The sequence below is a fragment of the Callorhinus ursinus genome, unplaced genomic scaffold (assembly GCF_003265705.2).
Source record: "Callorhinus ursinus isolate GAN/ISIS: 27379988/994484 unplaced genomic scaffold, GSC_fseal_2.0 scaffold12, whole genome shotgun sequence".
NCBI classification, from domain to species: domain Eukaryota; kingdom Metazoa; phylum Chordata; class Mammalia; order Carnivora; family Otariidae; genus Callorhinus; species Callorhinus ursinus.
Genome location: NW_027397074.1, coordinates 224,356 through 235,531, shown reverse-complemented (window position 1 = coordinate 235,531; position 11,176 = coordinate 224,356). Strand labels below are relative to the sequence as shown.

The following is an 11,176-nucleotide window of genomic DNA, read 5'->3' as shown; positions in this document are numbered from 1 at the left end:
ACACCAAACTACTTTCCAGTGACTGCACCATTTTTTATCCCTATCAACAATGTACAAGTGTTCCATTTTCTCTAGCTCCTTGACAACACTTATTTTCTCTTTTCTTAATTATTGTCATCCTAGTGGGTGTGAAGAGGTATTTCATTGTGGTTTTTCACTTGCATTTCCCTAATAACTAATGATGTAGAATACTTTTTTATGTGCTTGTTGGCCATTTGTGTATCTTTTCTGAAGAAATGTCATTTTAAGTCATTTGCATATTTTATTTATTTTTTATTTTTTTATTATTATGTTATGTTAATCACCATACATTACATCATTAGTTTTTGATGTAGTGTTCCATGATTCATTGTTTGAGTATAACACCCCGTGCTCCATGCAGAACGTGCCCTCTTTAATACCCATCACCAGGATAACCCATCCCCCGACCCCCCTCCCTTCTAGAACCCTCAGTTTGTTTTTCAGAGTCCATAGTCTCTCATGGTTTGTCTTGCATATTTTTTTAAAGATTTTTTTATTTATTTGACAGAGATAAAGACAGCGAGAGAGGGAACACAAGCAGGGGGAGTGGGAGAAGCAGGCTTCCCGCCGAGCAGGGAGCCCAATGCGGGGCTCGAACCCAGGACCCTGGGATCATGACCTAACCCGAAGGCAGACGCTTAACGACTGAGCCACCCAGGTGCCCCCGTCTTGCATATTTTTAAAATTGGGTTGCTAATCTTTTTGTTGTTGAGATGTAGGAGTTCTTTATATACTCTGGATACTAGAGCCTTATCAGATACTTATCAGATATATGATTTGTAAATATTTTCTTCTATTCTGTAAGTAGTCTTTTTACTTTCTTAATGATGTTCTTTGGTGCACAAAAGTTTTTAATTTTCTTAAGGTCCAATTTATCTATTTTTTTCTTCTGTTGTGTATGCTATTGGTATCATCTGCAAGGATCCACTGCCAAAGCCAAGGTGCTTTTTTTTTGTTCTTCTGTACTTTTTTTTAAATTAAGTTTTTAATTTTAATTCCAGTATAGTTAACATACAGCATTATATTAGTTCCAGGTGTACAATATAGTGATTCAACAATTCCATACATTAGTCAGTGCTCATCATGATAAGTATAACTCTTAATGCCCTTCATCTATTTCGCCCATCTGCCATGCCCCCTTCCCTGTAAAAGGCTAGTTTTAGTTAAAAGGCCGTTTTTTGGTTTATCTCTTTTTTTCTTTACTCATTTGTTTTGTTTCTTAAATTCCACACATGAGTGAGATCACATGGTATTTGTCTTTCTCTGACTGACTTGTTTTGTTTGGCATGATACTCTCTCTAGCTCCATCCATGTTGTTGTAAATGGCAAGATTTCATTCTTTTTTATGGTTGAAGAGTATTCCATTTATACACACACACGTGTGTGTGTGTGTGTGTCTGATGTAGTGTGTATAATACATATAATAAATATATAACATATATATTTTTATCTTTATCCATTCATTTATTGATGGACACGGGCTGTTTCCATGATTTTGGTATTTAACTAAAGCTGCAATAAACATAGGGGTGCATGTGTCCTTTTGAATTAGTGTTTTTGTATTTTTTTGTAAATATCCAGTGGAGTGATTACTGGATCATGTTCCATTTTTAACTTTTTGAGGAACCTCCACACTGTTTTCTACAGTGGCTGCTCCAGCTTGCATTCCCACCAACATTGCACAACAGCTCCTTTTTCTCCACATCCTCTCCAACATTTGTTGTTTCTTGTGTTTTTTATTTTAGCCATTCTGACAAGGTGTGAGGTGATATCTCATTGATTTGAATTTCCTAGATGATGAGTGATGTTGAGCACCATTTCATGCATTTGTTGGCCATCTGGATGTCTTCTTTGGAGAAATGTCTGTTCACATCTTCTGCTCATTTTTAAATTGGATTATTTGTTTTTTGTGTGTTGAGTTATAGTTCTTTACATATTTTGGATACTAACCCTTTCACAGAGATGTCATTTGCAAATATCTTCTTCCATTCAGTAGGCTGTCTTTTAGTTTTGCTGATGATTCCTTTGTTGTGCAGAAGCTGTTTATTTTGATGTAGTCCCAATAGTTTAGTCTTGCTTTTGTTTCCCTTGTCTCAAGAGATATATCTAGAAAAAAGTTGCTGCATTGACGTTGGAGAAATTATTGTCTGTGCTCTCTTCTAGGATTTTTATAGTTTCAGGTCTCACATTTAGGTACTTAATCCATTTTGAATTTATCCTTGTGTATGGTGTAAAAAAGTGTTCCAGTTTCATTCTTTTGCATGTAGCTGTCCAGTTATCTCAACACCATTTGGTGAAGAGGCTCTCTTCTTTCCCTTTGCATATTCTTGCCTCCTCTGTCAAAGATTATTTGACCATATAAATGTGAGTTTATTTCTGGGCTTTTTATTCTATTCCATTGATCTATGTGCCTATTTTTGTGCTGATATCATACTGTTTTACTACAGCTTTGTGTTATAACTTGAAATCTCGAATTGTGATACCTCTAGCTTTGTTCTTTTTCAAGATTGTTTTGGCTAGCCAAATCCAAGGTTGTTTTTGTTTTTGTTTTAAGATTTTTGTTTATTTATTTGACAGAGAGAGACAGCGAGAGAGGGAACACAACAGGAGGAGTGGGAGAGGGAGAAGCAGGCTTCCCGTGGAGCGGGGAGCCTGATGTGGGGCTCGATCTCAGGACCCTGGGATCATGATCTGAGCTGAAGGCAGATGCTTAACGACTGAGCTACCCAGGCACCCCTAAATCTAAAGATTTACTCTTAAGTTTTCTCTTAAGAGTTTTACAGTTTTAGCACTTATATTTACTACTTATATATATTAGGTTGTTTCATCATTTATATTTGGATTGTTTTCTGTACTCTAAATTCTATTCCACTGGTCTATATGTCCATATTTATGCCAGTAACACAGTCTTGATTATTGTAGCTTTGTAGTAGATTTTGAAATTGTGAAGTATGACCCTTAATATTGTTCTTCTTTTTCAATACTGTCTTGACTTTTGAGGGCCTCTTGAAATTACACACGAATTTGAACAACAGCTTTCCCATTTCTGCAAAAAAAAAAAAGATTATTGAAATTTTGATAGGCATTGTACTGAATTTATAGCTTGTGGTATTATTGTCATCTTGTGTCTTGTCACCGTGAAAAATTACCCTTCTATTCCTAGTTTTCTAAGTGTTTTTCTTTCTTTTTATCATGAAAAGGTGTTGAATTATGTCAAATACTTTTCCTGCATTGATTGAGATGATCATATAAGCTTTCCCTTTGTTATATTAATGTAATATATATTACACTGGTTGATTTTCCTATATTGAAATACCTTTGCATTCCTGGGATAAAACCCACTTGGTCTTTTTCAATATGCTGTTGGATTCAGTTCATTAGTCAGCATATTTGGGGAACTATATTTGATTTTGGCATCTATATTCATAAGAATCGTTGGTCTGCAGTTTCTATTTTGTTAATATCTTTGGCTTTGGTATTAGAATAATGTTGGCCTCACAGAGCAAGTTAGGAAGTATTCCTTTCTCTTCTAGGTTTTGGAACAATTTGAGGACTGGTGTTAATTCTTTAAATGTTTTGTAGAATTCATCAGTGAAGCCATCTAATACTATGCTTTTCTTTGTTGGAAAGTCTGATTACTCATTCAATCTCTTTACTTGTTATTGGTAGGTTCATATTTTCTATTTCTTTCCTCTTGAGTCAGTTTTTGTAATTGTACATTTCTATCCATTGTTCCTGTCCATTATTGAAAGTGGGATATGGAGTCTCCGGCTAATATTGTAGAATTATTTCTGTCTTAAATTCTGCTCTTTTGTTTTACATATTTTGAGGCTCTATTGTTTGATGCATATATGTTCATAGTTATTATGTCTTCTTGATGATTTGACCTTTATCTTACTAGATAATATCCTTATTTGCCGCTTGCAACAATTTTTGACTTTAAAGTCTATTTTGTCTGATATTAGCATAGCCATCCTGCTTTCTTTTGGGTACTATTTGTATGGAACATAGTTATCTCCAAGCACAAGAGATGATTTTTTCAATCCATTCTGCCAATCTTTTTTAATTGATTGGTTTAATCTATTTACACTTAAAGTGATTCCAGATAAAGACTTACTTCTGCCATTTTGCTATTTGTGTTCTATATGTCTCATATCTTTTTTGTGACTCAAATCCTCCAACACTGCCTTTTTTCATCCTAATTTTTTTAGTGTAACCTTTGATTCTCTCCTCATTTCCTTTTTTTTGCATATTTTTTAGTACATGGTTACCTTGGAGATTACAACTAACATCTAGAAGCAAGTCACTACAACATGTATTTAAGATAAATCCCTCCTTTTGGAAATATTGTTCTTTTTTGGCTTTCATGACACATTGCCTTTGGATCCATTTACTTTCATTCTTCTAAGGCAATTATTTCTTAATTAGACATTTCATTCATAGTAATACATTATCAATTAGGAATTAAGTTAGACATTAAAAGAGATCTGTCTCCAGTGACTTAAATGCACAAGGGTTTACATCTATATTTTTCTTATGTAATGAGAAGTCTAACAAGGATTGAAAATGTTTGCTGGCATGATTCAGTGATTCAAAGATATCAGAATCAAAGGTTCTGCTCTTTTGGTCTTTCCCTCATGGTCCAAGAGGGTTCCGATAGTTCCAGTCATAATATATTTATTCCATGAAAGGAAAAGGGAGAAAAAGGATAATTAAAAATTATTCCAAATACCTGAATTAGCCCTCTTAAAGAAATTTCATAAGTTATACCCAACAGCTCCCTTTACAGATCATTTGTCATCCATATCTATAAGGGAGATTTGGAAATGTAGTTTTTCTTTTAATTGAGAACATTGCCACCCCTAAAAATGCAGGATTTCTGTTGCTAAAAAAGAAGGGGGAGCATGGATATCAGCAAGGCAACTGTCTTATAATTATTTGTTAACATTTATACGACAGGTATTATGTGCCAGATGTTGTTCTAAATGCCTTATATATATTAGCCCATTTAGTCATCACAGCAATCCTGGAGGATAAGTTCTTTTATTATCTCCATTGTACAGATGAGAAAACTGATTCAACAACAGGATGGTAACTTTCTTAATACCTCAGATTTAAATATTAGAGCCAGAATTACAACCTGGTTATCCTCCAGATCTCATTTTTTAAGCCCCTCTGCTATATTGTTCTGCATTAAAGAGAAAGTGAATTCAAAATGTATACACATATATTTTTTCCTTTTCCTTTCATAATCATCTGTTAATGTTTAGATGCCACCTAAGTTCAATATGATTAAAACTAGCCTTTATAGCTGGTTCCTTAACTGGCTTCCTACATCTGCAGCTTCCATTGCTATTTTCCTTTATTATCAAGGATTGCTGCTCATAATGCCTGCAAGCAACAGAAAACCCATTTTAATGGAAAAATGTGCAGGAAGTTGTGGTTCATTAGTTCTTCGTTGGCTCTCTCATTTACAGTTTATCTCTAATGTCTATCCTAGTTTTTGATCACTGCAATGGCTTCCCACTCGGTACCCTCACCTCCATAATACAGATTAATTGGTGAGCAGTGGGAAGACATTGAATGCCAGTCTGAAAGTGAAAGTCTTCAACTTTCTTAACATATTTTGCAAATCCATCACATGAAATGTCTCTTTATGTCCAGTCAAAATTCCTTGGGTTGAAATTTAATGTTCTCAACTAGGCTCAACTTCTTTACAACTTTATTTTCATGTACTTCTCTATCTCCAATATGTCTCTATTTCTAATATGTTCACAGTCACCTAACCATTCCTAGCAAAAGCAAAATGGTAGAAAGGAGTAATACGTCCTCCTCTGTCTGACAACTTCCCCTTCTTACCAAGTTATTTACTGACCCTCTCAGGTCTTACCACTTCAGCTCATGGCAAAATAAATAACTGTGACAGAAATAACTAGAGATATTTGCAAATGTCTTATCAGATAAAGGGCTAGTATCCAAAAATCTATAAAGAACTTATCAAACTCAGCATCCAAAGAACAAATAATCCAATCAAGAAATGGGCAGAAAGGGTGCCTGGGTGGCTCAGTTGGTTAAGCATCTGCCTTCGGTTCAGGTCATGATCTCTGGGTCCTGGGATCAAGTACCATGTTGGGCTCCCTGCTCAGCAGGGAGTCTGCTTCTCCCTCTCCTTCTGCCCCTCCACACCACTCATGTTCTGTCTCTCTCTCTCAAATAAATAAAATCTTTAAAAGAAAAAAAAAAAAAGAAATGGGCAGAAGACATGAGCAGACATTTCTCCAAAGAAGACATACATATGGCCAACAGACACATGAAAAAATGCTCAATATCACTTGGCATCAGGGAAATACAAATCAAAACCCAATGAGTACCTCCCCCACTGACCAAAATGCCTAAAATTAACAAGTCAGGAAATGACAGATGTTGCTGAGGATGCAGAGAAAGGGAAACTCTCTTATGCTGTTGGTGGGAATGCAAGCTGGTGCAGCCACTCTGGAAAACAGTATGGAGGTTCCTCAAAAAGTGAAAAAAGAGCTACCCTACAACCCAGTGATTGCACTACTAGGTATTTACCTCAAAGATACAAATGTAGTGATCTGAAGGGGCACCTGTACCCCAATGTTTATAGCAGCAATGATAGCCAAACTATGGAAAGAGCTCAGATGTCCATATACAGATGAATGGATAAAGAAGATATACCACATCTTCTATATACACACACAATGGGATACTATTCAGCCATTAAAAATGAAATCTTGCCATTTGCAATGACGTGGCTAGAACTAGAGGGTGTTATGCTAAGCGAAGTAAGTCGATCAGAGAAAGATAATTATCATATGATCTGAGTCATGTGTGGAATTTAAGAAACAAAAGAGGATCACAGGGGAAGAGAGGGAAAAATAAAACAAGGTGGAATCAGAGAGGGAGACAAACCTTAAGAGACTCTTAATCATAAGAAATAAACTGAGGGTTGCTGGAGGGGAGGAGGTGGGGTATGGGGTAACCTGGTGATGGACATTAAGGAGGGCATGTGATGTATTGAGCGCTGGGTATTATATAAGACTGATGAACCACTGAACTCTACCTCTGAAACTAATAATATACTATATGTTAATTAATTGAATTTAAATTAAAAAAAGAAAAAACTAGAAAATCAGAAAACAGTCATTTGATGCTTTTGAAAAAGTTTTTAACAATAAAAAGTAAAATGAATTTTTTCACAGTAAGGGAGTTTTACTTTCTCTATATCCTAAAACAAACTGTTTCAATTGTCTACTGTTGCATATGATTATTTATTTGCTTATAATTCTGTAACTTGAGCAGTACTTGGCAGTGACAGCTCTTCTTGGTGCCATGTAATTTTGATAAGGGCAGCTCAGCTAAGGCTTAACTCACATGATTCCAACTGCCTGGAAGGGACTGGGCTGGCCATCCCTCTTTTTCTTTTTTCTCTTTCTTTTCTTTTTTCTTTTCTTTCCTTTTCTTTCTTTTTTTTTTATGAGAGTGTGTGCATGTGCCCTTAGAGGGGGAAGGGCAAAGGGAGAGGGAGAGAGAATCTTTTTGGTTTTTTAAGATTTTATTTATTTATTCATGAGAAACAGAGGGAGAGAGAGGGAGAGAGAGAGAGAAGCAGAGGGAGAAGCAGGTTCCCAAGGAGCAGGGAGCCCGATGCGGGACTCGATCCCAGGAGCCCGGGATCATGACCTGAGCCGAAGGCAGACGCTTAACCATCTGAGCCACCCAGGCGCCCGGGAGAGAGAATCTTAAGCAGGCTCCACACTCTGCAGGGCCTGACGCAGGGCTCAATCTCACAATCCTGAGATCATGACCTGTGTGAAACCATGAGTTGGGCACTTAACCGACTGAGCCACCCAAGCACCCCGTCCCTCTTTTTCTCTGTTTATAATCTCTTTTCCTCCAATGCCTCTCTCTTTTCATGTGGTTTCTCTTTCTTGCAGTGTATTTGACTTTTTTTTATATCATAGCTGGCATCCAAGAATGTAAAAATGAATGCTGCAAAGCTTCTTAAGACCTATGCCCATAAAATCATATCAAAGAATTTCTGCCACATTTGGCTGATCAAAGCAAGTCAAAGAGCCAACCTAAATTCAAGGGAAGAAAGAGGCTCCTCTTTTACCGGGATGGGAGTAATCACTGATAGCGTACTTTACAATCTACCACACAAGGTTTTGCTCTTGTTCTGCCTCAGTAAGATGTAACAAAGGTGTTTCCCAATAAAAGAATGGTGTGAAAACCATCATCATTGCTTTTTTTCGATAGCTTCATAGCAGTTTGCCTACAAATGTACATCCCACTCTGTTTCTTAAAATTCCAAATATGTGAAACTTTAGTGAACAATAAATCAGGTAGAAAGGATTCCTTCATGAGTTATGGTTTGAACATGGCCCCTAAAATTATGTGTCCAAGCCCTAACCCCAGAATCCATGTGTGTGACCTTTTTTGGAAAAAGAGTCTTTGTAAATGTAATTAGGTAAAGGATGAGGTTATCCTGGATTAACTGGGTGGGCCCTAAATCTAATGACAAGTGTACTTGTAAGAAGAGAAGACTCGGGAACACAGGGAGAAGAATGCCATGTGAAGACAGAAGCAGAGACTGGAGTTATGTTTCTACAAGCCGAGGAATGCCTGGAGCCTCCAGAAGCTAATGAGACTCACAAGGATTCACTCTTAAAGCCTTGAGAGGTAGTATGGCCCAGCTGACATATTGATTTCAGACTTTTGGACTTCATAACTGTGAGAGAATAAATTTACATTGTTTTAAGCCAAGCAGTTTGTGGTAATTTGTTATGGCAACCCTAAGAAACTACTACATAGTTCTTTATCAAACTCTTACTGAAAATACTTTATAATATACTATATTAAAAATTTCCACTTCTAGTTCATCTGATTTCAGATGATCTTCACATTGCAGAAAAGAATGAAAGGCTGAAAAAAGTTTCGTTTACTTCAAACTTAGTAAGAGCTCTCTTAACAAAATTTAAACATTAATTCCTGAATTGTGCAGATTTCCCTCATTGGTTTTGTATCTATAGATATAGTGTCCAAATTATCTCATCATTTATATTGGCTGGATGCTTATACTGATCCATCCAGACCCTCACAACACCTTTCTTTGACCCATACAGCATCTCTGTAGTCTTTAATATTTATGGCAAGAAATTAAAAGTAAAATATTTAATCATTATCATGGCTTAAATCAGTGGCTTTCAAAGAATGGCCCCTTATCAGCAGCAGCAGCATCACTTGGGAACTTGTTGGAAATGCAACTTCTTGAATCCCTACCCCTGCCCTACTGGGCCAGAAACACAGCAATTTGCATTTGAATAAGCCTTCAAGGCAATTTTAATACCACTAATATTTGAAACTGCTGAGGATTCTGCTACTTGCTAAGTATGCCTATTATTCCAATTATGCTTTCTGGAACTGGGGAAATAACGAGAGGATGAGTTCAGGGACCTACTTGTACCCACTTTGAGAGAGACTTGAGCTGAAATTCCATTGATCATCTTGATCTCCATAAGCCTCTGCTCTCACTGGTGGACCACCGTGACATTCTGAATCTCCTTGAATTGATATCAGTTCTAGAGGCAGGGTCCAGTAATCTTACAAAAATCTAATTATTTCCTTTTTTTTTTCAACACACAGTCAACTCAGTACATGATGTCATATCGGGGTCGTATCCCTGCCGCTGGCTGACTGAGTTCTCAGCAGTGGCTGAAGCCAGGTCAGCCTTGGTAAGTGGAAATCAATGTCACTTCCAGGGATTATAGACTTCAAATTTTGAGTTATTACTATCTAGTAAATAATAAAAATTTTAATTTGTTTCTATCTGAACATAGGTTTCTCCCAATTGATATCTTCTTCAGATTTCCTTCCCTTTTTAACCTGCCTCATGCAGCAAGTGTTTTTACTAAGATGGCTGCTGTCCAACATCTGGATCTGAAAGGAAACTACAAAAATCCATCAAAACACATTTGCCTGATTCCTGTGGGTTTCTGGGTGGGGAATGAGTTTAAACTCTCTGTGAACCTAATGAGGATAAAATAAGCAAGGACAGAAGAATGAAACATTAGATTGGGGCTGCAGAAAACCAACAGAAAAACTGTTAGGCTTGTGTCTGTCTATAACAGCCATACTGCTGGGTCCAAAGGAAATGGTGTGCTCCGCATCCTATCTTGCACTGCAAATACAGGTATTCATAATGTCATAAACATCCTGTAAGCATCATTGAAATCTTTCTTTTGCCTCTTTGGATGGAAAGAGCAACATAATTAACAGACCCAATCCCATTCACGGGGTGAGTCTACAAAAATAAACTCTCTCTCTCCCTCTCAATCCATACTCATGATTTAAGGAATGAGGCATGGGGCAGAATTTAACAGAAGCTAGACTTAGAAGTGATGCATAGAAGTGTAATGAATTTACCAAAAAAGTTCCAGAATCTACTACCAATTATGTGAATTATGGAATTTTGTTATTCTTTCCACACTAGATTTTCAGTCTAGTTGCTCTGCTTCTACGAACATGTATATAGGATTCATATATCTGAAGAAATGGGAGATTGGAAATAGAGAAATTCATTTCTAAGCACTTGGTAAAATATTTATCTAGTCCCTTCCAAAGGTTAAAAGTTAATTGATGTTTTGTAATATGTGCTAATAAGCTCCAAGTCCAGAGCAAAGAAACTCTTCATATTTTTTTAAATTTTTTTATTGTTATGTTAATCACCATATATTACATCATTTGTTTTTGATGTAGTGTTCCATGATTCATTGTTTGTTCATAACACCCAGTGCTCCATGCACAATGTGCCCTCTTTAATACCCATCACCAGGATAACCCATCCCCCAACCCTCCTCCCCTCTAGAACCCTCAGTTTGATTTTCAGAGTCCGTCATCTCTCATGGTTCATTTCCCCCTCTGACTTACTCTCCTTCATTCTTCCTCTCCTGCTATCTTCTTCTTCTTTTTTTCTTAAAATATGTTGCGTTATTTGTTTCAGAAGTACAGATCTGTGATTCAACAGTCTTGCACAATTCACAGCGCTCACCGTAGCACATACCCTCCCCAATGTCTATCACCCAGCCACCCCATCCCTCCCACCCCCAACCACTCCAGTAACACTCAGTTTGTT

At 36.8% G+C, this 11,176-nt stretch overlaps 1 long non-coding RNA gene across 2 annotated transcripts in view; it reads right to left on the bottom strand.

Moving 5' to 3' along the window:
* Positions 1–361: 361 nt before the first annotated feature.
* The window catches only part of LOC141373828 (uncharacterized), a 110,698-nt gene continuing 99,883 nt past the window's right edge, over positions 362–11,176 (bottom strand). For both annotated transcript variants that reach the window (XR_012380162.1, XR_012380161.1), the window contains exon 3: positions 362–3,067. This is a non-coding gene — a long non-coding RNA (uncharacterized lncRNA). The remainder of the gene's footprint in view (positions 3,068–11,176) is intronic.